Raw genomic sequence first — 24,630 nt, 5'->3', positions numbered from 1 at the left:
GCAAAAGAAATGTGATGAAAAAAAGCGGAAAAAACCGAATCGAAAAAAAACAGCGAAAAGAAGGAGACGACAGAAAAGATAAATATAAAATTAAAAATTAACTCAAACACGGATGGCGTACCAAAATCCCGACGGAAATATCTTTAATTTTTATAATAGTAAAGAAGAGATAGAGATAGAGATAGAGATAAAGATAAAGATAAAGATTTTTGATTTCCAGGATCGTCAGATTAGATTTATCTGATTTCCTATTTTTAAGGTCGTTAGATTATATTTGTGATTTTTATTTTTAGAGTCGGTATGTCAGGTGGGACTTAAAAAACACTATAAAAATATTTTTTTAAGTAGGTAAAGTTACGGAGAAATATATGAGCCTAACTCAAATTAGCCCCCACAGGAGATATGCCAACAAATGCATGCGGAAGTCAGGGCAAGGCTCGTGCGTTCTCATTAGGATGACCTACTTCCACCAAGTTTCTTTGCATGAAGGCAGCTGCAGAAGCGACCCAGCAACCACCCAAATCTCCATCCGGTATGGTCGATCTCGATCATGCATGTTGAAGAACACCAACGATGACTGGAGTAGTAGCTGACTGCCCTGACTCTGCTTGATTTGCTATGCCACCTACGGTTTGGAAGATTCAGAGAAATATCCCTTTTACTTGTACATGTACTAATAATTGTCGACATGCAAATGCAAGTGGTTTCTGTTCGTTTGTGGCACAAACAAAGTTGTTGAGGTATTATTGAAATCAATATTTGCTATAGGATATACTCCCTCCGTTCCTAAAATACTATTATTTTAACTAGTCGAAGGCAAAATAAATAAAATTGTAAAAGATAACTATGCCCTTCATTAGATTTTATTAGATAATGGAAATGGATTACATCTCCGACTTCTATCATAAGACAAATAACCATAAGTTTGTTTAATATAAAATAAATCAAAATAAGAAATAACGTGATGGGACAAATCCCCAACTCCCCTTTATTATTGATAGATTTTTTAGCTAGCAATTCTAATGAAACTAGACCACACATAGTGATAGTGAAGTAAGAGACCCTTGACTACCGATTACAAGAGTGTAATACCGATGTATATTATCATGTTCTTCCTCCTGTGATAGCATCATAAACTAAAAGTGAAGTCAATAAGAATATATGAAGATAACCCGCCTAGGGTTAGATAATTGTTTATCATTATGGCAACGTCAAATTGACCAACATACAACACTATCTTCAATTAGAATAATATTTTTAATGGATCTAGATACCTCTCTAAGCCAATTACCAAAAATATTTTTGACGTTACGGGGTGGAGGGATATTAAAAGAAAAAAACACACATCTCAAAACAAACTGAGCAACATAACATTAAAAAAAAAGATGTTGGATTGTCTCTCGTGCATAACAGATAACAAAAAGAATAGTGTTTGCCTCCTTCTATTTTCTTTTATCCAGTTTATTACTTTCTTTAGTGGAACGTACATATCGATAATGAGCCGTCTTCGATGATTTTGTAAGTATCAAGATATGCCGGCTGAGCTTTTAGAGATGCTCGTAAGGGTATGACGTGTGTTAGTAAGGATTAGTGTGCATACGGTTAGACGAGCATTTGTGTCTGTGTTTGTACTGTGTTTCAGCGGAAAAAAAAGAGAAAGGGATAAAACAAAGAGGGAGTATGGCGTGTGTTCGTACAGGTTAGCGTGCTGTTTATATGAGCGTTGTATTGTTTTGGGGAAAAATATAAGCAGAGGGGGATAAAACAATAAGGAGTACTACTGATTAAGTGGTTAATTAAAGGAAAGAGTATGAATTACCCCCTAACAATCGCAACAATACGAATTACCCTCATAAATCACAAAACCAGACATTTGACACCCCAAACTATTGAAACCGGATAAATTACTCCCTTGGCTAAATCCGAAGTGGTTTTGGTGCTATGTGGCATACACGTGACGCTAATGTGGCAATCCAATAAATAATAATAATAATAACTATGGGCCTATTTCTCATATACTCCTACCTCACCCCTTTCTCTTCTCTCTCTGATGCTGGGGGCGCGGCATGCAGGGCGAGCGGTGGCCAGAGGGCACCGTGGACGTGGAGCACCGGTGTTGGTGCCCGCGTCTGTGGTGGGCGCAGTGGCGGTGTTGCGGGGAGATATGGAGGTGCGCCAGAGGCGGACGACGGTGAGGAAGGCCACCACCGTTGTTCCCCCATTCCCCTATCCGTCTCTTATGACTCCCTCCCCTTTCTTGCAGTGCAGCGGTGGCGGTGGTTTGGGCGGAGAAGGCCACGGCAAGGAGGGTCGCCACCGTTGCCGCCACCTTTGCGTGGGGGCGAGCTCTCGGCCACTGGGGGCGTGGTGGTCGTGGAAGGAGGAAGGGGAATGGGCGAGGAGGCAGACACGCGAACGGGATCGTGCTGGCGTGCTACACCGCGGTCCTCGACGAGCCAGGCGCGCCCCCGCGCGACACCAGTTCTGCTTCCGCCGCTGCCTGCCTGGTCCGCCTCTGCCACTACAGTCGGCCGCCCAAGCGTGTGCGAGAGAGAAAAGAGCGACCGGGGAAAGATTGGGTTGAGGGAGAAGAATGGCAGGTGGGCTCAGAGAGTTTTATTTGTTTTTTTTACTGACTGGATTGCCACGTTGGCACCACGTGTGCAAGCTCAAATTGAAACCACTCGAAATAGTGTTGAGGGGAGTTATTTGTACGGTATGAATAGTTGAGGATGTAAAATGTCTGGTATTTTAGTTTGGGGGTGTAATTGGATCAACCACGATAATTTGATGGGGGAAATAATTCGTATTTTTTTCCTTCATTAATTAAAAGAGAAGAAAAGGGTAAGCAGTAGCAAGAGGTTCGGCAGACCTCACTCTAAAAATAGTCTTTGTGAAACAAATCTTGAAGCTGAAATGACAGTCTCTAGGGTACAGAGGAAGAGTAATTAATTAACATCTAGTACTAATAATTTAGCTGTCCCCACTCCCCACTAGCTAGTTCCTTCTTGCACATTTCCATTCCACCAAACCAACTTCCAGACAAAGATGGATCGATTATTGGTTGAAGCTCAGAGGAGGCTACGCTTGCTTTATATAAGTGCTGGAGCTGCTATTGCATTTTGAGCATCGAGCAGCCGCGGTACCCCAATTCTCGGGCCTCACCAAACGCAGAAAACACACATTATATACTGCATTCGTGTCAGTAATACAATGGCAAAGAACCTGTCAATCTCCGTTCAGCTGCTTCTCGTCCTCTTCGTTTTACTCGCTTTTGCCAGCGGCATCCTCGCACAAGGTGGACCAAGCACCTGCACGGACAATCGTAAGCTACCGCTGCTGCTATTTCTTTACTTCTTTTTTTCTAAATAGACGAAAGAAGGTTTAATTTGCTGCATAAATTGCGATCTTAATTTCGCCTTTCTAGCTAATTAAAGTTCTTTGCTCGTCATTTCTGGCAGCTGTGCAGCAAGATTGCCCACCAATCCCTGGTAGAGGGAACTAATAATTAATTAATGTTGCCACCGGATCCATGCATGGATGGACGATGCGGAGAAATATATAATTCACGTGCCATATAGTATTTCTACGCAGCAAGTTTACTACGGAGTACTTTCTCAGTCAATAAAACCCATTTCTGGATTTGAATATAGATATAGTGTTGATGTGTTTGTGCCGTGCGTTGCTTGTAATGATTTGCTTTACCAATATAAATAATATAACGGACAGTATAACTGCCCGAGGAGATATTGTATTCGGTAATAAGTAAGTGTATATTCACCATCTGATGTCCAACACCGCCAAGTTATATATTCACTGTGGGGAAGAGCTCTTTAGTCCCGGTTTGTAACCTCTTTTAGTCATGGGTTATAAACCGGGACACCCAATCCAGGACTAAAGATGGTAACGCTACCATCCTTAGTCCCAGTGTTACCAACTGAAACTAATTTTTTTTCTTTTTTCTATTGTTTTTTTCTACTTGCATCTATTTATTTCGAGCACCAATGCTGTCACCCCCAATTCTTGACAAATCATCCACCATAGGTCCATCCACAAAATCATCCACAATCCACAAGTCATTCAAAAAATCATCCCTAAATCTAAAAATATCTACAACAAAATTTACAAATCATTCACAAAATCTAACAAAAATCTAGAAAGCCACAGCCACCGGCGGGCGCCTGGCCATGCGCCGCCTCCCATCCCGCCGCCGCAGCTGCTTCCGCCACCCGGCGGCCTCCCCTCCCGCCGGATCTGGTGGAGGGGAGAGCCGCCGCCCGCCGTCGCTGTCGTCGAAGGAGGGGGGAGGGGGTGGAGAGGGGAAGGGGAGGAGGGGGAGGATGAGGATGAGAAAATGAGAGGGGAGGAGGAGAGGATGAGCAGATAAGGACGAGGCGCGTGGCTCGGTGCATAGCTCGGGGCAACTGTTCATGATTTTTTTTAATTTTGGTCCCAGTTGGTATAAATAACTGGGACTAAAGATAATAGGGTCTGACATATTTTTAAACCAAGATTAAAAATGATAAGTACCCTAGGTTACTACTCGAATCAGGACTAATGTGATTTTTGCATGACCAAGCAAATATCACTTCTCCAGTAGTGATTTCATCCTACTCAATGTCACGATGCACTTTCTAAAATGACCACGGATCATAATTGGGTCAACTTACTTTGTACTGGGCTCTTTCTAGTGCCCACGTACTGTCTCTAGATAGCGTCTTGCCATCAAGTGCCTTTGTCGGCGCACGGTTTAGGAGGAAGACTGTCGTAATCACAGGCTCACCCTACAACTTCATAGGCAAGTCGTGTTCGCTTCAGCAGCTGGCTATGCACCGTCGCCACGATGCTCTGGTCTCACTTCTCAACGATGTTGTTTTCTCCCTGTTGGAGGCATGCCATGAAGCCTTTCGGCCGGACCTGCCGAAACCATAGTACCAGCAAGGATTCAAGCCAAAGACGTCAAGACCATTCGGGCGAAGCCCTACGGCGAAAGCCATAAGCGAAGGTGGCGAAGGCTGGAAAGCTGCGTCGGTACTCCGCAAGTAAAGGCATCTCGGGCGAAGGGCATACGGTGAACTACAAATACTTCGCCATGACGAGTTTGGCATTAAGGAGGCCCAGCAGGCTGCCCCCGACCTTTAAGGCCTCTTCGTCATAGACCAGGCCCAGCCTATCGGCCCATTAAAGACCCATATATGCAAATGACACTGTGTACCCATGTAAATATCCCTTTCATAAGGGCAACCATGTAAAATCCCTTGTAAACCTAAACCCTAGGAGGTGTAAGCCTGTGCTAAGGCTATAAATAGACCCCTAGGGCCATGTAATGGGGGATCCCAAGAAATTTTATCAATCAATACACTTATTGCTTTTCCAACACTGTTGAGCAACCACGTCCTTCGACGTGACGCAGTTGTCCATTCGACAACAGCTAGCGCCGTCCGTGGGGAACCGAGACCAAAAGGGTAAAATGGGAGCCTTTCGCCACACCCACACCCTTCGCCATGTTACCAATAAGGTACGACGTCAAGGGCTGCGGGCGAACAGGTTTCGCCACACCTAGGCCCTTCGCCGCAATACCAATAAGGTACGGCGTCAAGCGCTGGGGGCGAATAGGTTCCGCCACACCCAGACCGTTCGGCACAGTACCAATAAGGTACGGCGTCAAGAGCTGCGGGCGAAGAGGTTTTGCCACACGCCACGCCCTTCGCCATAGTACCAATAAGGCACGGCGTCAAGGGCTGCGGGCGAACAGGTTTCGCCCGCCGACACCCTTCGCCATAGTGCCAATAAGGCACAGCGTCAAGGGCTGTGGGCGATAGGTTTCGCCCGCCCACGCCCTTCGCCATAGTGCCAATAAGGCACGGCGTTAAGGGCTGCGGGCGAATAGGTTTCGCCCACCCACGCCCTTCGCCATAGTACCAATAAGGTACGGCGTCAAGGGCTGCTGGCGACTAGGTTTCGCCACACGCCACGCCCTTCGCCATAGTATCAATAAGGCATGGCGTCAAGGGCTGCGGGCGAACAGGTTTCGCCCGCCCACGCCCTTCGCCATAGTGCCAATAAGCCACGGCGTCAAGGGCTACGACGGAACAGGTTTCACCCACCCACGCCCTTCGCCATAGTGCCAATAAGGCACGGCGTCAAGGGCTGCGGGCGAACAGGTTTCACGGCGAACAGGTTTCGCCTACCCACGCCCTTCGCCATAGTACCAATAAGCTACGGCGTCAAGGGCTGCGGGCGAACAGGTTTCGCCTACCCACGCCCTTCGCCATAGTACCAATAAGGTACGGCGTCAAGGGCTGTGGGCGAAAAGACCTTTCGCCACACCCACACCCTTCGCCACAATACCAATAAGGTACGGCGTCAAGGGCTAGGGGCGAATAGTTTTCGCCACACCCAGGCCCTTCGCCACAATACCAATAAGGCACGGCGTCAAGGGCTGTGGGCGACTAGGTTTCGCCACACGTCACGCCCTTCACCACAATACCAATAAGGTACGGCGTCAAGGGCTAGGGGCGAATAGGTTCCGCCACACCGAGACCCTTCGCCACAATACCAATAAGGTGCGGCATCAAGGGCTGCGGACGAACAGGTTTCGCCCGCCCACGCCCTTCGCCATAGTGCCAATAAGGTACGACGTCAAGGGCTGGGGGTGAATAGATTTTGCCACACCCAGGCCCTTCGCCACAGTACCAATGAGGTACGGCGCCAAGGGCTGGGGGCGAAAATGAGTCAGGACAAGAGGCGAAAATAGGGGCCGCGAAGCCAAACTAGCCTCTGGACACCTTTCGCCACACCCACACCCTTCGCCACAGTACCAATAAGGTACGGCGTCAAGGGCTGCGGGCGAAGAGGTTTCGCCACACGCCACGCCCTTCGCCATAGTACCAATAAGGCACAGCGTCAAGGGCTGCGGGTGAACAGGTTTCGTCCGCCAACGCCCTTCGCCATAGTGCCAATAAGACACAGCGTCAAGGGCTGCGGGCGATAGGTTTCGCTCGCCCACGCCCTTCGCCATAGTGCCAATAAGGCACGGCGTCAAGGGCTGCGGGCGAATAGGTTTCGCCCACCCACGCCCTTCGCCATAGTACCAATAAGGTACGACGTCAAGGGCTGCGGGCGGAGAGGTTTTGCCACACCCAGGCCCTTCGCCACAATACCAATAAGGCACGGCGTCAAGGGCTGTGGGCGACTAGGTTTCGCCACACGCCACGCCCTTCGCCACAATACCAATAAGGTACGGCGTCAAGGGCTAGGGGCGAATAGGTTCCGCCACACACAGACCCTTCGCCACAATACCATTAAGGTGCGGCGTCAGGGGCTGCGGGCGAACAAGTTTCGCCCGCCCACGCCCTTCGCCATAGTGCCAATAAGGTACAGCGTCAAGGGCTGGGGGTGAATAGGTTTCGCCACACCCAGGCCCTTCGCCACAGTACCAATGAGGTACGGCGCCAAGGGCTGGGGGCGAAAATGAGTTAGGACCAGAGGCGAAAATAGGGGCCGTGTAACACCCTGAAAATTCCCGACAATAAAAAAAATCACTAAAATTTTGAACTTATTAAAACTTGTGCATCATGCTAGTTGTTATGGTTGATATTGCTTGCCAAAATGTAAATAATCACAAAGAAAGCAAATCCAAACAAAGGGAGGGTTAATTACTAATTTAATTTATAGATCAAATATGAAATATTCGAACCATGCTGATAGCTTGATGCCATGATTAACTAAAAGAAACAGTAAATTCGAATCTAATTCATTTGGATCCAATCTCACATGAAATATAAGAACACATGAAATGATGATCACCACTATAATGATCATTTTTTATAAATAAGTAATTCACCGGAATATATAGATTGATACTTAGAACACTTCACCAAGTTCCTGATGACATGAAAATCAGTCATATAAAATAATGGTCATATAAATAAATTAAGCTTTATATATAAACAAGAATATTGAATGTTTAATTAAACAATTAGATTAATGTTGTATCGAGTCTCAAATTATATTTATAGAATGACTAGATCCACGTAAAATACATTGTTATACAAATAAGTTCATTCAATGTGCTATTGTAATAATAATAGCCATATTAGGATATTTTAATTAATTTTGGAACCCTCAAAGCCTCCAAAATTATCTAGGTTAATTTTGGAATTAGACCTCATCTAAATAATGCAATAGGAATATATATATATATAAAATAAAATATGGATAATATTAAACATTGAGTAAACTTTCATCTAAATTAACAGTTGAGTGACCTGGCTCATAACAGTTGAAACATACCTGCTGCTCCCTTCCACTACTGTTATCTTCTTGAGGCTGGTTCTGCTGAACTGGCACTGATTGAGTATCTTGCTCAATGTTAACTTCATTGCTTGCATTAGTCTCTAAATTGATCTCACAACTGATGTTCAACTGTTGCGACTGTCCTTGACCTGCAGAAGAAGATTCACCCATTTGGAGTGGCTTGATACGCTGCCTCTGGCTACTACCCTGTGCCTCCTGGAAAACAATCATTCTTCTCTTACGGTTGTCCATCCTGTTCTTCTTGTCTTCAAGTCGAATTGCTTTGTCAACCAACTGCTGAAAATCAGCATAGTCATGAGAGATCAACTTAACTGACAGTTCATCCTTTAGGCCTTCCAAGAACTTCTCCTGCCTTTCCTTGTTAGTACGCACATCTTCTAGAGCATAACGTGCTAGACGGTTGAACTCATGAAGATACTCTGTCACGGTATGATCCTTTTGCTTCAATGTCTTGAACTCACGTTTCTTCAAAGTAACCACTCCTGCAGGTATGTGTGTCTTCCTGAATCCTTCGATGAACTCTTCCCAAGTGATTGGTTGTCCTTCTGCTCTGTTCATCCGAAAGTGATCCCACCATTCTGAAGCTGGTCCTTGCAACTGATGTGAAGTGAAAACAACTTTCTCCTGGTTTGTGCACTGGAGCAATTCCAACTTCTTCTCAATAATGTGTAGCCAATCACCTGCTTCCACTGGGTTGGTAGTGCTAGAAAAGGTAGGCGGCCTCACACGAAGAAAATCAGCTAACTTGTTTTGAGGCGGCGGAGGATTGACATTATTGTTCCCTTGCTGGTTCTGCACTTGTTGCACTAACATGTTGATCAATTGGGTCTGTTGAGCCAGCACTTGAGCAAGGGTTGGGTTCTCTTCATTGTTATTGTTTTCGCTTCTACTGGCACGAGTGTTCACCATCTGTTGCATATTAGAGAAGATAGAAGGAGAGGGGTTACACTAAAGTTAAGACCTTAACCAGGTTACCACTAATCTGGTGTGTGTAGACCATTATATTGTTCAAGTTGATTAAGCAAGCAACCTTGTATAGTTACACGCTCATCATTGAATCACACCAATGACGAGAATGCAACCATACCTACACACAAGCAAGCAACAAACGTTCTACCCTACTAACTATTCTTCCACGACAGTTTGGCGGCGTAGGTTCTAAGGTAGGATGCAAACTTCATTCCATCTTGACATCTGGGCACTTCAGAACTACTCAACAACTAGTTTCAGAACTACTCAACAACTACTAATGAATGGACTAAAAGTTTAGGAGTATATGATTAGTGCTATGTATGTCGATTTTTATTTGATTTTTATATCACTATATGATAAGGGAGTGCCGTCAGGTTTCTATTTAAATCTTTTTATGTAACGTTGATTTCGTAGTTATCGATAATAAACGAAAGAAATTAGTAGTAGTTAAAGTATAATGTTAAAATTTCCCTAAAAAAAGTATAATGTTAAAAGATTGTGTAAAAAGGTAACACTATATCTAAGTACATTTTAGAATAAAGGGAGTAATTAGTACATATGCATATAAGTACTTAACTAAATTATTTATTTAAAAGAATACTTGCTACACTATTTACATATGCATATTAAAACACACATCCTGCCTATAGCCTTTTTCTCTGCATTTAACAGGGTCACATATGTATAGGACATGCTGATGATGGATGCACTACGGGCTGTTTGAGGTTTTATCAATTTTTGTCATGCCAAATTTTGGCAAGCTAAAATTGTGTTTGAATCGAAATCAAAATAACCTAAGTTAACTATTGAAATGGCCTTTTTTTAAGGCATGCTAAAATTTAGTTTCAAACCAAATAAACACTAAATATTATTGAAATTATAAAAATTGGTAAGATCAATTTAGACCTCAAACCAATCTAGCCCTACACGTTTTCCTACAGTCAAAAAAAATTTAACCGTCCAGTCCTCATCGTTATCGTCCCTACTCATTTATTCATTGTTTCCCTTTTGCATCTTACTCTGGGTTCTGGGATACACAGACCAACCACGACTCCACGAGTAGGACCGCATCTTGTCCCCTTCGTCTCTGCTATAGGTAGCCTATAGCTCGACCTTTGCCGCCGTGGATTTGCACTGAAAAGGAGGAGAATGTCTGAAGGATGAGGCTGGCTTCACTGAGGAGTGAGGAGTGATCTCCTCAACCTAGCCCCCTTTCGTCGATCTTTTCTAAAGATGAGTTTTCGGCGGCCAGCAGCATGGTAGCGCATCGAGGGCTTCTATCTTGTGCTGCCTGAACTGACTTGGTCCCAATAGGGAGATGGTGAGTTGGTGTGGTGAAGATCGAGGAAGCGTTGCGTTTTTTTTCGTCGGTTTTCTCAATTCTCTTCTGCTAGTTGCCTAGTTCTCCTATTGAAGAACTGTACTACGTATCTACGTAACTTACGTGTGGAATTTGACAAAAACTCTAGATCCTTCTGTTCAGAAGCTTCTAGAAGAGTCCACTTCTCCTTGCGTCGGCAACGGTTTGCTAGGAATGGTGGCCGGTGGGAGAAGAGATTGGGAGGAATGGCCAGTGGGAGCTAGCGCCTAGCAACAAGGACGGGAGTGACGGGGAGAGGGGGAAGCTTCCTGAAGCCTCTCCTTTGATTGACTAAGAGATGGGAGCGACAATAGTATTTTACTGAGCCTCCTTTACTCAGACTCATCCAGATCCAACGGCTCGGAATAAACCTTTCTTTCATCAGATGGTCAGTATTTACTTGATGACGAGGCGCAATATGGTGAGGAAAAACTTTAGTATTTTCACTACTTTAGTTATGCATGACTAGGGATCTGATTGCTTCAATGTTAAATGTGCATGATTAGAAAGAGACGATGATATTTTCGGCGCGTCTGATTGCTTCTATGTTAAATATGCATGATTAGAAAGAGAAGATGATACTCTCGACACGTCTGTGAAATATTTGTGCAAAACATTCATTATCCGGTTTTTATTAAAAAAACAATGAACAGTATATTTTTATTTTTTTTCCTTTATCCACGGGTTTGACAATGGGCCTAGGCGAGGCTGGGTGGAAGCAAAAAAAAAAACCGGTCAGGCCTGCGGTGTGACGGTACGTGCTGGTTGGTGAGTTCCCGTCGAGACGGGCAGTACTGTGGCAACGTGCAGTCGGACAGCTGAAGGAGAGAAACCAACGTCAATAATGGGGATTTATGATAGGCTGATAGGGTTATACTTGCTCATATACGGGGCGGATCCAGGAAAAAAAACTTGAGGGCTCAATTACACAGTTTCTTCAACCTCTAGCTATTTAGGGACCTTTAGTTTATTATTTATGGTAAAAAAATCGAAGGGGTACTCCGGGGTATCCATGGGTCTTATAAGTCTTGTGGATGTAGGGGGGACTCTCAAGTCCCCCCTGCACCCACGTTGGATCCACCCCTGCATATACCATATCAGAAAAACTATACAACGGGATTCCGTCGTACGGGATTGGCTCTCTCCTCCTCGCGTGGTGGCCTGGCAGCTCTCCCTCGGTCCCTCCTTTCTCTTACCTCCTCTTTCTTCTCTCGTTGCTCATGATCCAGCTTCTTGCAGAGGCCATGCGCAGCAGCTGTCAGCTAGTGGCAGCTCCACGGGGAGGTTGATTCATGCGGTGTGTTGCTACGTCTTTGGATTAGGGAACTTTTTTTTTATGCAAGAGGTGGTTTTGATTGATCCAGAGTTCGTTTCATTTTGTTTAGTTTCGGGAAAGTAAATGTTTTCATTGATGATCCTGGAGCTACGGATTTTTATCCAGAATGTGTCAGTAGAATTGCTGCGTATCAAACCTCAGCTAGTTGTTTCTACTCAGATCTGGACGCATCCCAAGTCCCAATAAAATAGAAATGGCTTGCAGCTGCACTGTATTAATTAGGATTTTGACAAGTTCGATCGTGATTGCAGGTGGATGGCATATAAACTACTACAGTGAATGGTGATATGTTAGACTTGATCCGCGTCCCTGGCCCATAAATATCAGATTTGGTAGTACCTGATACTAATAAGGATTGATGAGACCCGGTATCAGTAGGTATCAGATCAATCTGGTACTCGGTACCAATACGTATCAGGTCATGTATCATGTACCAACAATAATCAGGCTTATTATCGATACGGGAATGCTAGGGGACGGGATACCGTCCCCCAACAGGATAGCTCCTCTCCACACGCGATTCTTATCCATACATTCACTTGCCGCTGTCGCCGTCCCCCGCCACTGCCGCACCCGTCCCCCGTCGCCTCCTCCGCCGCCGCCGTGGCGCCTGTCCCCCATTGCCGCCGTCGCTGTCCCCGCCGCCGCCGCCGCCGCGTCCGTCCCCCGTCGCAGCCGCTGTCGCCGCCGCCGCCGCCGCGCCCATCCCCCACCGCTGACGCGCCCGTCCCCCGCTACCGCCGCCGTCGCCGCGCCCGTCCTCTACTGCCGCCGTCGCCGTCCTCATCTACAAGGGACGGCTGCTGGGGGCGACCGCGCGTGTCGGGGTGCTCCTTCCCCAACGGGATGCCCAACTATATCTAGTAGGAATCACCTGATACCTGGTAGGTATCATCTAATACCTCGCAAGTATCACGTGATACATGGTAGAAATCGTCTGATGCCTCGCGAGTATCAAGTGATACATGGTAGAAAGTGATAGCATGATACCTCGTGAGTATCACGCGATACGTGGTTGAAATCATTTGATACCTGACAGGTATCGCATGATACCTTGCGAGTATCACGCGATACGTGGTAGAAAATCGCATGATATCTGATAAGTATCACATGATACTTGCAGGTATCACCTGAAACGTGTGTAGAATCGTCTGATACCTAATAGGTATTACACCTGATACCTAATAGGTATTACACCCCGTTCGAAAACGGGATACCGTTATATAGCAGCCCCCTTACCGATACGTATGAGACCCGATACCAATAAGTATCAAGATTGGTAGGTATCATGTCTGATACATATTAGATCTGATACTGACAAGTTTCAGGCTTAATCGATAGGTACCATATCTAGTACCTAGTACCAACAATGATCAGGTCTGATACTAATACGTATCAGACTTGATTTAAGTATCATGTATGGTACCTGATACTAACAATGATTAGGCCCGATATCGATAGGTATCTAACTTGATTGATAGGTATCATGTATGGTACCTGGTACTAACGATTATTAGGCCTGATATCTATAGGTATCAGCCTATCAGGTGTGATACCTGATACATGGTACCTAGTTATCAGTCCCAATATATATAGATACTAGACGTGGTATATGTCGGTATCAGGTATTAGCACATATATAGATACAACCATATCATAAAGTGTCCATGGATATATATATATATATATATATATATATATATATATATATATATATATATATATATATATATATATATATATATATATATAGACACTAGCAAGGATTAGATCCTCATTTAGTGTTGCACTCAACAAGGTTAGCTACTCACGTCACATGCATGCATGCAGTTAGCAGCACACCCACTAGCTAGTAGAGAAGAACACTAGCACATGTAAAGCTTTAGAGATGATGGATGCGTATAGATTTTCCGTTGTCGAGACTACGCTGGCCAGCGGCGGCGCCCACGGAACTGCTAGTTCCATTGGTGCCGCCGGCCGGCGCCAGCACCAGCGAGAGAGACATGGATTAATTGGTTGTTCACGGCGCATGCGTGCAGCGGCGTAGCGGACTCGACGTCCTCGATGTGCTGCTCGTATAGTGGCACGATGCGCACCTCTTCGGCCGCAGTGTGATACTACGAGAGAAGCGCCAACGCGATCGAGATATAGCTCGCGACTCGTGCATGTACGTAGTGTGGGAGGAAGTCGGAATATGAAGTCTTGATATCCCGTTTTAACGGAATCTCGGGCTGTAGCAGCTCTCATACCATATTCCTCTTGGTTATAATCCATGGCTCCCATCCCTCCATGTCCATATATGGTAATCTGCAGGCTGGCCAACCTGCTCCCGTTCCTTGGTTGATTTCAGAGCATATATCTATTTAGTACATTGATAGCTACAGATGAAAATGGCTCAAATACAGATGGACATCAGCTTTATTATACTCATTTTCATATTTTTTTAAAAAAACTAAAAACAAATACGAATACCCAGAATACGAAAAAAGATATTATCATATACATATACATAGCAAATAAAAAAAATATGGTCAAGAATATTGCAATATAAATGCCCTTGGACTATGCTTCCAAAATCAACGATGAGATAGAAATAGTTCTTTTATTCAAAATAATATATTAAATTTATGTTAAATACGATATGTCATTTGTAACCAATTTAGATTCGTTAGTTTATTTAAAATTAAAAAATATAATACATACCATGCAATGTATGGTCTGGAACTAGTAAGTATAACAGATAGCTGCAACTGCAACACATACCATGTTTCTAAAGATATTTGACAAATGAGTTGGGCAAGAGATACTATCCGGATATGTGTATAAATATTAAAAAATATGTATTTTTTAATGTGAAAACTTGTTATTTTAAAAAGAGGAATCCACGTTAATTGCATTGTTAATTATTATTTTATAATTAAATAAAAATCTAAATTAAGGGTCTAATAGGGATAAAACTTCATATTTATTAACTATATGCATATCTGTTTCTGAAAAATTCTAAATTTATTTCTATTTTCGATCCTATGTGAAATTATTCATCCGACATTGCTTTTGTTTTTCCATAAAAACATTCGGACGCTTGAAAACTATCCGAACCGATTTCATCTCTACTGATAGGATCCCCGACGGATCCCGCTGCCGTTGGGGAAATGTCCACTCCCATCTATTTCACTTGGATTAGTTGTGATTGTTAAGTTTTGTAATCTATTAAGAGTAAAAAAGCAGGGAGGAGACGATGAAAAGAGGTGTGTAACTCTGAACTCTGCTTGTTTGCTGCTCCCTCTAATCTGGCTCTAGCTGTGCCGACTTGATAACTGAGGCCTAAATGTTTAGAACTAACAAGGCCTTCTCTACTAGCTTAAGCAATTGTGCTCGTTAATTAGCTGGCCAGCGTAACCTTAAGTTTTTGGTTAAACTTACTAGTTTTATTAGTAAAACAGGGCAACATGACATTGCAGCATCTCCTTGCCACGCTAAAATTCCTGCTGCCGCACGCAATCCAACATCGACGCTCAAATATTATTTTTAGTGCCAGTTTTCCCGGCGTGTCTAAAATATTAATAAAATAATATTCAGAAAAGGTTTAAAATATGTGAAAACCTCACACTCTCCTATGGCCTTTGAAAGTAATGCTTTCCTGAAATGTGTTGTCAGTTGGACGTTTTTGTCATTTATAAAAACACACCACAATTTAATGACTTTATGACGATGTACAGACAACATATACCATACAAAACAATTCTGATAAGCCGAAGCAAACGAGAAGGGGACATGTGACTGCTCCAAAACACATCATACAACCAGCAATTACAATTGGCTGAAGTGAAATGCCAAATTGTTAATTTGACTCACAAAGATGGAACTAGCAAAAGAAAAACTAAGACAACCGGTGAAACAACACACTCGCCATCATCTTCTAAAACAAAGTTCACACTAACCATCAGGTGTCTCAAATACACATTAGGAATAGTATTGATCAATACCTGCAAGGCACAATAAAGCAGTTCCTTAAACTTTAGGAAACATGCAAAAGCTACAGCACCAATTTGCCATCGTAGATCAATGTTCATAAAGCAAGCAGGTATCAAACGCAATCTCAGATTCTCAGTACAGTTCATGAGGCCAATATTTAACTAGCCATACATAAAACTAGCAAAAGCAGAAATCATCAATTCATGACTGTCAGCAGTTTGCCGCTGTACTGTCGTCTACCTTGGCATGTTGGACATATCAGATGGAATGCCCATCTCATCATCACTTCCCATGAACTCTTCTTTGTTGTTCATGGGCTGTTTCCCCTGTTTAACTTCAACGCGCTTACGCTTGCTTCCAGGTGATCCAAGATCTTGAGTTAGTGTATTAGCCATTTCATGATATTTCTTATTGGCTTTGTGGTTCTTGCCAATGTGTTTCTTGGTCCATGTGATCAAGGGCATATCAAGAACTGCTTCACATGACTTTTCAGCATTGATGGCATCAACATTTATTTCTTCTTCATCGGCATCAAGATAAGCGCCATCTATTTCGGCACCAGTAGGAACAGCCACATTGAAACCAAGCTGTTGTGTCAGCTCCATGGCACGACGGAAATATGGGCAATCTGCTTTTATTCCAGGAATACCATTGTTGTGAAACCATTCTGCCCAAGCTTTTCTTAGTTCTGATGTGCCAATTTCAGTTTGTGCCGATGCCCCACGGTACACATCATCTGCATCCATGCCATGAAGTTTGAGCCTTGTTTTGCTGGATGATTGTGGCAATACGACACCTCCACCTACACAGCTGCCTGCGACGTTACAGCAGGCATCTGGAGCACTTCTGCTGTCACTTCCACCACCATACTCAAATGTGCTGCCTCTCTTCTCCATTTTCTGCCGATAGTGAAATTCCTCTAATGACAATTGCTTTGCCATTTGCATTTGTTGTTCCTTACTGTTATTGTGGACACCATGACGAACCATGTTTTGCGTGTTTGGTTTCTTCATTTTTGCTCGACGGTTCTTCGCTGCTTTTGTCCTTTGTTTTACTTTGTTCAAAGAAATCCTCATAGCTTTCCTAACTTTTGGTGGCACTCCTGAGCAGGCAATGACATTGTGACGCCTCCCTGCAAGATGCTCCTTTAGCCGCGTCCCACGGCCACTTTTCCTGGTCATTTTACAGTACTTGCATTTAAATCCTTCACCAATTCTTTCACCATGATTCCAAACATAGTCCAGGTTTTCATTATCTACCATTCCTGCAGGCTCAAAAGAACAAATGACTCAACAAGGCTTACATCTACTCAATATCAGAAGGTCTTGTTTAACGAATAACAGTACTTAGTTAATTGAAACATATGGATTCAAGAAACTTTATGATCCAAAAGAAATAATTCCTTCAATTCATGGACTAAGAATGGCTCAAAGTTCCATTTCTCCAATTGATTGCTTTTTTTGGTTGATTTCTTTACAGTTTATTCTATTCTTCCCCTCGTATCTATGCAGAACTCTCTTATTAAAATATATTAATCAGAGGGATTTTGGTGCTGAACAAACTGGATTGAGCAATTGAGCTGGCTATTGAGAATTTGAGATATTGACTAATATTAAAATACTCTGTAAACAAGCTTAATAGTCAATATTGATGTATAGCTAGGTTGTGCATTAGAGCAGTAACTGGAAGGTAAAAGTGACTTAGAAACCACCACGAAAAGCTCTATTCCATTTCTATTGAATATGTTTTATTTTTTTTACATATTGTCCTAACTTTGACTAAACAATTTTATTCTGCTCTGTTTAAAGTAATATGCAGGGGGTTTGTTTGGTGCCCTTCAAGCTTTCAGAGGATGGAATTGAGCTGCATATTGCAACGAATCACGTTGGTATGCTCCACTCTTCCAGTCCTTAAAATGCAAACTAAAACATTTGATTGCAGGCAGGTTTTGCTAAAACCTTAAACCCTAAAACCTAAAACCTTTTTTTTATGTCAATACAGAAAGAAACAAGGTTAGCACCAAAGAAGCATCGTACTCGAAAAACTGCAATTGAATAAGCTAATAACGAAATTTTAATAGAAGGGAAGCAGATCAAATCTAAACCTAATTAAAAAATATGTAAAGCTTCCGGTTAATTTTTTCGTCCGTCATTAGTGGGTGGGCCCACGCGATTTTCGCCAGTAATCCGCGAATCAGAATCGGGACGCGTGACGGCGATTTTGACCCTCCACAGTAAAAAGAGGAACGAAAAAAAAAGAGAAAGCTAGCAAGCAGGAAGGCCCAACAAAAAGCAAATGCAGCCTAGCAGTCAGCCCACATAGCAACGCAGCAGCCCAGTACGGCAGTACAGCATTGTGCGATACTGTAGCAACCGGGAATAAGTTCACTTTAGATCCCTTAATTTGTCGCCGAATATACAATCCATCGCTAAATCAAATACCAGGTATACCTCGGCTGTGTTTGCTCCAGCCGATCCGAACCGAATCAACTGTGCACAGAAAACGGAGTGGTCTATTAGCACGTGATTAATTAAGTCTTAGCTATTTTTTTTAAAAAAAGATTAATTTGATTTTTTTAAGCAACTTTCGTATAGAAACTTTTTAAAAAAACACACCGTTTAATATTTTGAAAAGCGTGCGTGCGGAAAATGAGGGAGAGGGGTTAGAAACTAGGGGGGTGTCAGAACACACCCGAGCTCACCCTCTAACTTACAATACCATGTTAATTTAGATCCCTCGGCAGTGTCGTGGCCAGTTTTAACTGACGTGGCAAGTGGGCCCCACACGGGTCACATTTCAGTGCACAAATAATACCACCTTTTGCCTAGCTTGGGCAGCACTAGCTTAAATAGAAGGCTTGCCCGAGGCTACAACATTGAAAAATGTTTGGATCCACGTCTAATAGGAATCAGATAAAAATAACGCAATTTTATTAATTTAAAAAAACCACATGTCTTTTTTTTTAAAAAAAAAGTGATCACCAACAAAATGAATTATTTATGACAAAATAAATTATTTTTAGAAAATAGAAAACAATAACATGTCTTTTTTTTAAAAAAATGTAATCACCAATAAAATGAATCGTGTTTACATCCAATTTTTTTCTATTCATTGTATGATTTCCTTCTATTTTTTTATAGTGAAAACAATTATGCGATTAGAGTGCAGTGAGGTTGATCTGATAGATAGCGAAAAACATTTCTTATACTATTGCTACTCTTTACAATATGTAAAAAAAAGGTGTTTATCAATATCAAGTACCAAAAAATAACCATGCATTGCAACCAACTCATAATAATACATGACAAAAGTAAGTACTTTTTGGGTTTCAAACTTTACTCTATAATACATAATTTTATTTTAAAATTGTATTAATAGTTTTCCTATAATCATCCATGTCAATGGATTTAGAGCAACAAATAATTATGTCATGTTAGCGTCTTACTTGCACCGGAAAGATTCGATTTGTCTATAAGAACCTTAATTAATCCGGTGGCATTTCGCTCCTACACACCCATTACTATCGCTTTTTTATGCTTTACCCAATGCAACGCATGGGCATTTTGCTAGTCAATTTTCAATTTAGAAATATTGCTCATTGGAACTCACAAATCAGCAACACATCAGCCTTTCAAAGTTCTCATTATCCAAGATCTAGCAGGTAAGAGATCCACAAATCAAAATCAAAATATAGCTTACCTTCATCAGGTATAGTTTCACATGAGGGTGCGGCAGCATTGCCTTCTACTGCTCCTGCTCCCTTCGGAGGATCTGCTGAGTTGCTGTCATCCTCATCGAATCCCATAATTTCGGAGATGGTACCAACTCTTCTCTCGGCTCTTGGCAAATCACCCACTAGATGAGGAGTGATGTTAGATTGGGGAGAAGGGATATAAAATTATAAATAGCAGGAGATGATTGGCTCCTTATAAAATTATTTATTAGTTCATTTCATGGGTTATAAAGTCATTACATCCCCAATGGCCATACTACTTTGGACAGAGTCATAGAAGCCAGCAGGAACTAAAAAAACAGTAATGACTAGATATAATTAAACATCTAAAACTTTTACGGACGGATAAACACAAAAATACTGCTACATCCATCCAAGCTACTCGTACCCTGTTTCCTGGCACACATATGGAACTCAATAACTTTGACTTCTGTTTTGAAAGAAAGGGAGGTGATTCCTCTCCAATTTCTATTACTAGAAATGAAGATTAGACACACAGCATCCACAACCTCAAAAGCAAAGCAACCTAACTATCAGCCTTTTAGTTCTGCCAATGGTGCCAGAAACTCTAAATAACTGTGACTATGTAGGATGTGGATTGTGGAAAACGATAGAAAGAATACTGATATCAAAGAAGAAAAAACCAAAAGAAAGTGCCATGTTTTGCACATTAAAAGGGTTCAAGCCAGTTCAATCCTTCTGACCCATTAACATTGTAACTCTATTTATTTGCATGATCGGCAAAACTTTTTAACTCTTTCCTTTATCTCATTTCCTGCAGCAGTGTTATTAAATCCATAAAGAAATACTAGATGATTTGCCGATGGATAAAGATAAACGTTATCTTAGAAATTAAAGCCATTACTAAATGAAAGATTATCATGCAAACAACAGCAAGCATAATTAGATTGTTCTTGTTTCCCTGTAGTGTAAAGACAGGGAGTTACCTGCGGTGCAGAAAGCACTGTATGCATGAAGGATGCCGTCGAAGTTGTCTTTTCCAAGATTCTTGAACTGCATTGACTCAAGGTGGATCATGAAGACACCATTGATCGTCCTTACAAAAATAAGCTGATAATCTTCATCATATGCCACTATCAAATTTTCCGATCCCCCCATACGGCCGAGCCCTAGGATCACGCCCAATTCAATCTTCTTCAGCATCGCCCATTCGGCGACACCGACACCATCAGAGCTGATCTTCCTCTCCCACAATTCCATGATCTGGTATGACAAAATGGCAAGGCAAATACCACCATCCTCTGCCGGCATAATCTGGAAGCTGCGATGCGAATTATAATGCAGAAATTCAGAAGGCATCTCGATTATAGCTAGGCTCTCCCTACCCAGATCAAACTCCAGTATGCCCTCCTCCTCGCCACTGAACAACCAGTAGAGAGAATTTCCAATCAGGGTGCTGGGCAAGCATGTATCATACACAGGAGGACACTCTAATGTGATGAGATCGCCCCATACGCCGGCCTGCGACGAGTAGAGCGAAGCGTAGACGGGTTTATAGTCGGTGTGGATGCCTATCAAGACGACCTGGAAGGGGCTGGAGTGGCAGTCGCCATGGACGTGGCCTTCGCCGGAGGCGGCGGCGCAGATCACGGCGCCGTTGAAGACGATCTTCTCCTTGTCGTCGCCGAGCTCCGGCGGGGCGGCCGCGCAGCTGCGGTGGCCGGTGGCGGGGTCCCACACGGTGATCTCGTTCCGCGTCCGGTTGTAGACGAGGACGCGGCCATGGCGGCAGCCGAGGACGTCCTAGTTGCATCGCCCGGCGCCCTTGTCGCGCGGCATGAGGAAGTGCTCGGGCGGGATGCGGTCGGGGGCGTCGTGGATGGAGCGGAAGACTGGGTAGCCGCAGTGGTCGGCGAAGAAGCCGAGGAGGAGGGGCTCGCCGTGGTGGGCGCGGTAGCGGCGGAGGAAGGCCGGGTCGGAGACGACGCGGCGCCACTGCTTGCAGACGAGGGAGGCGCGCGGGAGGGAGGACGACGAGGTCGGGAGGCGGACGAGGATCTCGCGCAGGATGTCGTCCCCGTCCAGCGCCGACGTCGGCGACGGCGCGGCGCGGCGGCGGCGGCGTCGGCGGCGAGCCATCGGATGATGTGGGAGCCTAGTGGGAGTAGAGAGGTCGGGGGGGGGGGGGGGGGGGGGGGGGTTGTTTCACTGTGTTTTATTTTCCCAAAAAAAAATTATTTTCTTCTTTTTGAGAGGAAAAAAAATATTTTCCGAAAAAAAATTACCGTTCGCGCGCGCGGGGTCAGTCTGTCGTGTGGATTAGGAAAGCGCGGGAGAAACGTCCGTTGCGCGCGGGCTTTTTGTTTGTTTGGCCCATTTGGCTTGTGGGCCTTCTCTTCACACGGCTTGTTAGGCTGTTTGGTTTGGAAGCAAAATTTAACCTACTTTGGTATACCTCTGTGTCTAAATATAGAGTAATTTTTTTTATCAAAATATCCTATAAAATTATAGGTTTAAGGTATTTTCTCGTAAAACTATAAATTTAACACCAAATTTATAAAAAAACTATAGATTTGTGACTAAGTATCACAAAACTACATACTATATATTTAATATTGAAGTTATCACAAAATTACAGATTTTAGAGTTTATAAATCCTTAGCAGTACTTCTTATGTTGAAACTTTAATATTGTACTTTTATGGTTAAATTGTGACTAATGTCTTGTGATAAATTTGGTACTAAAAATATATTTTTCTGATACTACATCATAAACATTTAGCTTTGGGATAATTTATTTGCTAAATTTGTAGCTTTGTGATACACTGATTTAAATCTATAGTTTTGCGATAGTTTGATATAGGTATATGTGGTTGTGTAAAATTTAATCTTAAATATATTTTTATTACTAATTTTCTATTGCAATATAGCGATACTCTATCTAACACAATTATAATATTGTAAAATTACATGTAAACTATACTCTTTTTTTTGCAAAATTTGCTCTAGTACCTAACTTTGTGACATTTTGACATTTGGTATAAGAGTCTCTAAGGCTATGTTATTTGGAGTAGTTGGAACCCTTCTCCCAGCTAACAAAACGGCATGGCAGCAACGCATGATTAATTTAAGTATTAGCTTAAAAACTTTAAAAATAGACTAATATTATTTTTTTAAAGCAGCTTTCCTACATAAAAATAGACTAATATTAAATAATTGCAGCGTTTAATAGTTTAAGAAACATGCGTGAAAAAAGGGAGTAAAAGTTGGGAAAAGAAAACAAGCGAGCAGAAGTTCGGAGAATGCAGTACAGAACACACCATAATTTTGTGACTTTGTTATAACACACTCTAGTTAGAGTTATACGATAATTTTCTAAAAAAAACACTGTCAATTATTTAAAGAGAAAATCAAACAAATTCCATTGGCAAGCCCCTAATTCCAAGGAATACCATCGGTAAGTGCGAGTTACATGAAATGTCATCGTACACCTGACTTTGTCCCATAAATACCATCGCTGTTAGAGCACTTAACGGAGGATGCTAACAAAACCTTAAGGGTAATGGTATTTTTGGGACAAATTTGTTTGTGGGATGACATTTCATGGAACTCGTACTTATCGATGATATTTTTTTAAAAAAATTGCGTACTTCTTGTCAATGGCATTTCTTATATTTTTATTTTGATATACTCGGTTACAATGGAGAGATTAAACTTTACAAAAGACCATTTTAACCTTGAGAGACTTTGCAAGATTGAAATGTGTAGCTAAATTTAGCTATATTTTTCAAGAATGAACCTGTCCTAAGCTGTGGAAATGAGAATTGCTAAAATATTGTTTTTTTTCCAAAAAGTTGAACAAATATTTTTTAAAAAATATATTTAAATTGAATCTAATTGTATTTTTCAAAATTCAAAACTTGTCCTAAACCATGGAAATGATAATTGCCAAAATATTTTAAAAAATTACATAATTATAGCCCTGGGAGGCTATGATTAGAGAAAAAGAAAAGCACAACACCACACGTGGCAACTCCTGTATACAAACTCGAGAATATAATTAACACCAACCGGCCGGTCACCGCTGCCTATATATGCATGACCGGTATCCGCCAACCCTTCAAAAGGAGAACAAACACATTGCCCTGCTCTTCTCCAAACACATTTCCAGGCACTATTGCAAAATAAATTGATTGACGGGGAGAAAGCTGTCAAACATTGCAACCCCATTTCATCTCACCATCCGATCTCTGCCAACATGTGTAGCCCGATGCATGCCCATCCATTATCCCGCCACCACCTGACTCCAAGACTAAATACAGTGGCCTTCTGCTCCACAACCGCCACCACGTTGACACCTCTTTACCAGCACCTCACCTCTGCACACCGTCATCTCGCAAACGACCCACCGTAGCCTTGTTGATGTACCAGTCACCAGGGCTAGATCGGACCCCTAAGCATCTACACTTGTCATGGATCTCCTCGGAGAAGTGGGGGACCGAATAGAGTGGACTCGACCGTTGTCGCCATTCGCACCGTCCACGTGTCATTTGGGCCTTTGTGTGTGCCTTGACCTCGTTGGCCATTTGTCAGAGCATGCTACTGTCCGGGAGCAGATGTCCCTAGCCACTCCCTCGCTACATCCCGACGTCCCGCCATCCATGCCTCGTTGCAGCCCAGTATTGTCCGTCTACTAGCCACCAACCGCTCGAGCCAGCTACCATCGTTGTTGCTTGCCAGTTCGGTGTGCTGGTTCGGACTCCTCTACCCCCGTCGGTCACTGGCATCCTCACTGGATCTGGCTGAATGGCCCAGTTCTAGGCAGAGATCTTAGAGGGAGGGATAAAGAGCCCTGCTCCCAATGTCCCTGGAGTTGTCCAACTTCCAACGTCCACTTCGGCGGCGATGACGCGAGGGAGAGGATGCAGGAAGGTTGTGTGGTGGTGAGTTAGTCGTGTTCGCGCGTGTAGCCTCT

At 43.1% G+C, this 24,630-nt stretch overlaps 1 pseudogene; it reads right to left on the bottom strand.

Annotated features, from left to right (window-relative positions):
- Nucleotides 1-16,198: 16,198 nt before the first annotated feature.
- LOC127752641 (uncharacterized) lies at nt 16,199-21,795 on the bottom strand (annotated as a pseudogene).
- Between the last annotated feature and the right edge of the window lie 2,835 nt (nt 21,796-24,630).

The sequence above is a fragment of the Oryza glaberrima genome, chromosome 10, assembly GCF_000147395.1.
Source record: "Oryza glaberrima chromosome 10, OglaRS2, whole genome shotgun sequence".
NCBI classification, from domain to species: domain Eukaryota; kingdom Viridiplantae; phylum Streptophyta; class Magnoliopsida; order Poales; family Poaceae; genus Oryza; species Oryza glaberrima.
This window is presented reverse-complemented; position numbering and strand designations above follow the sequence as displayed.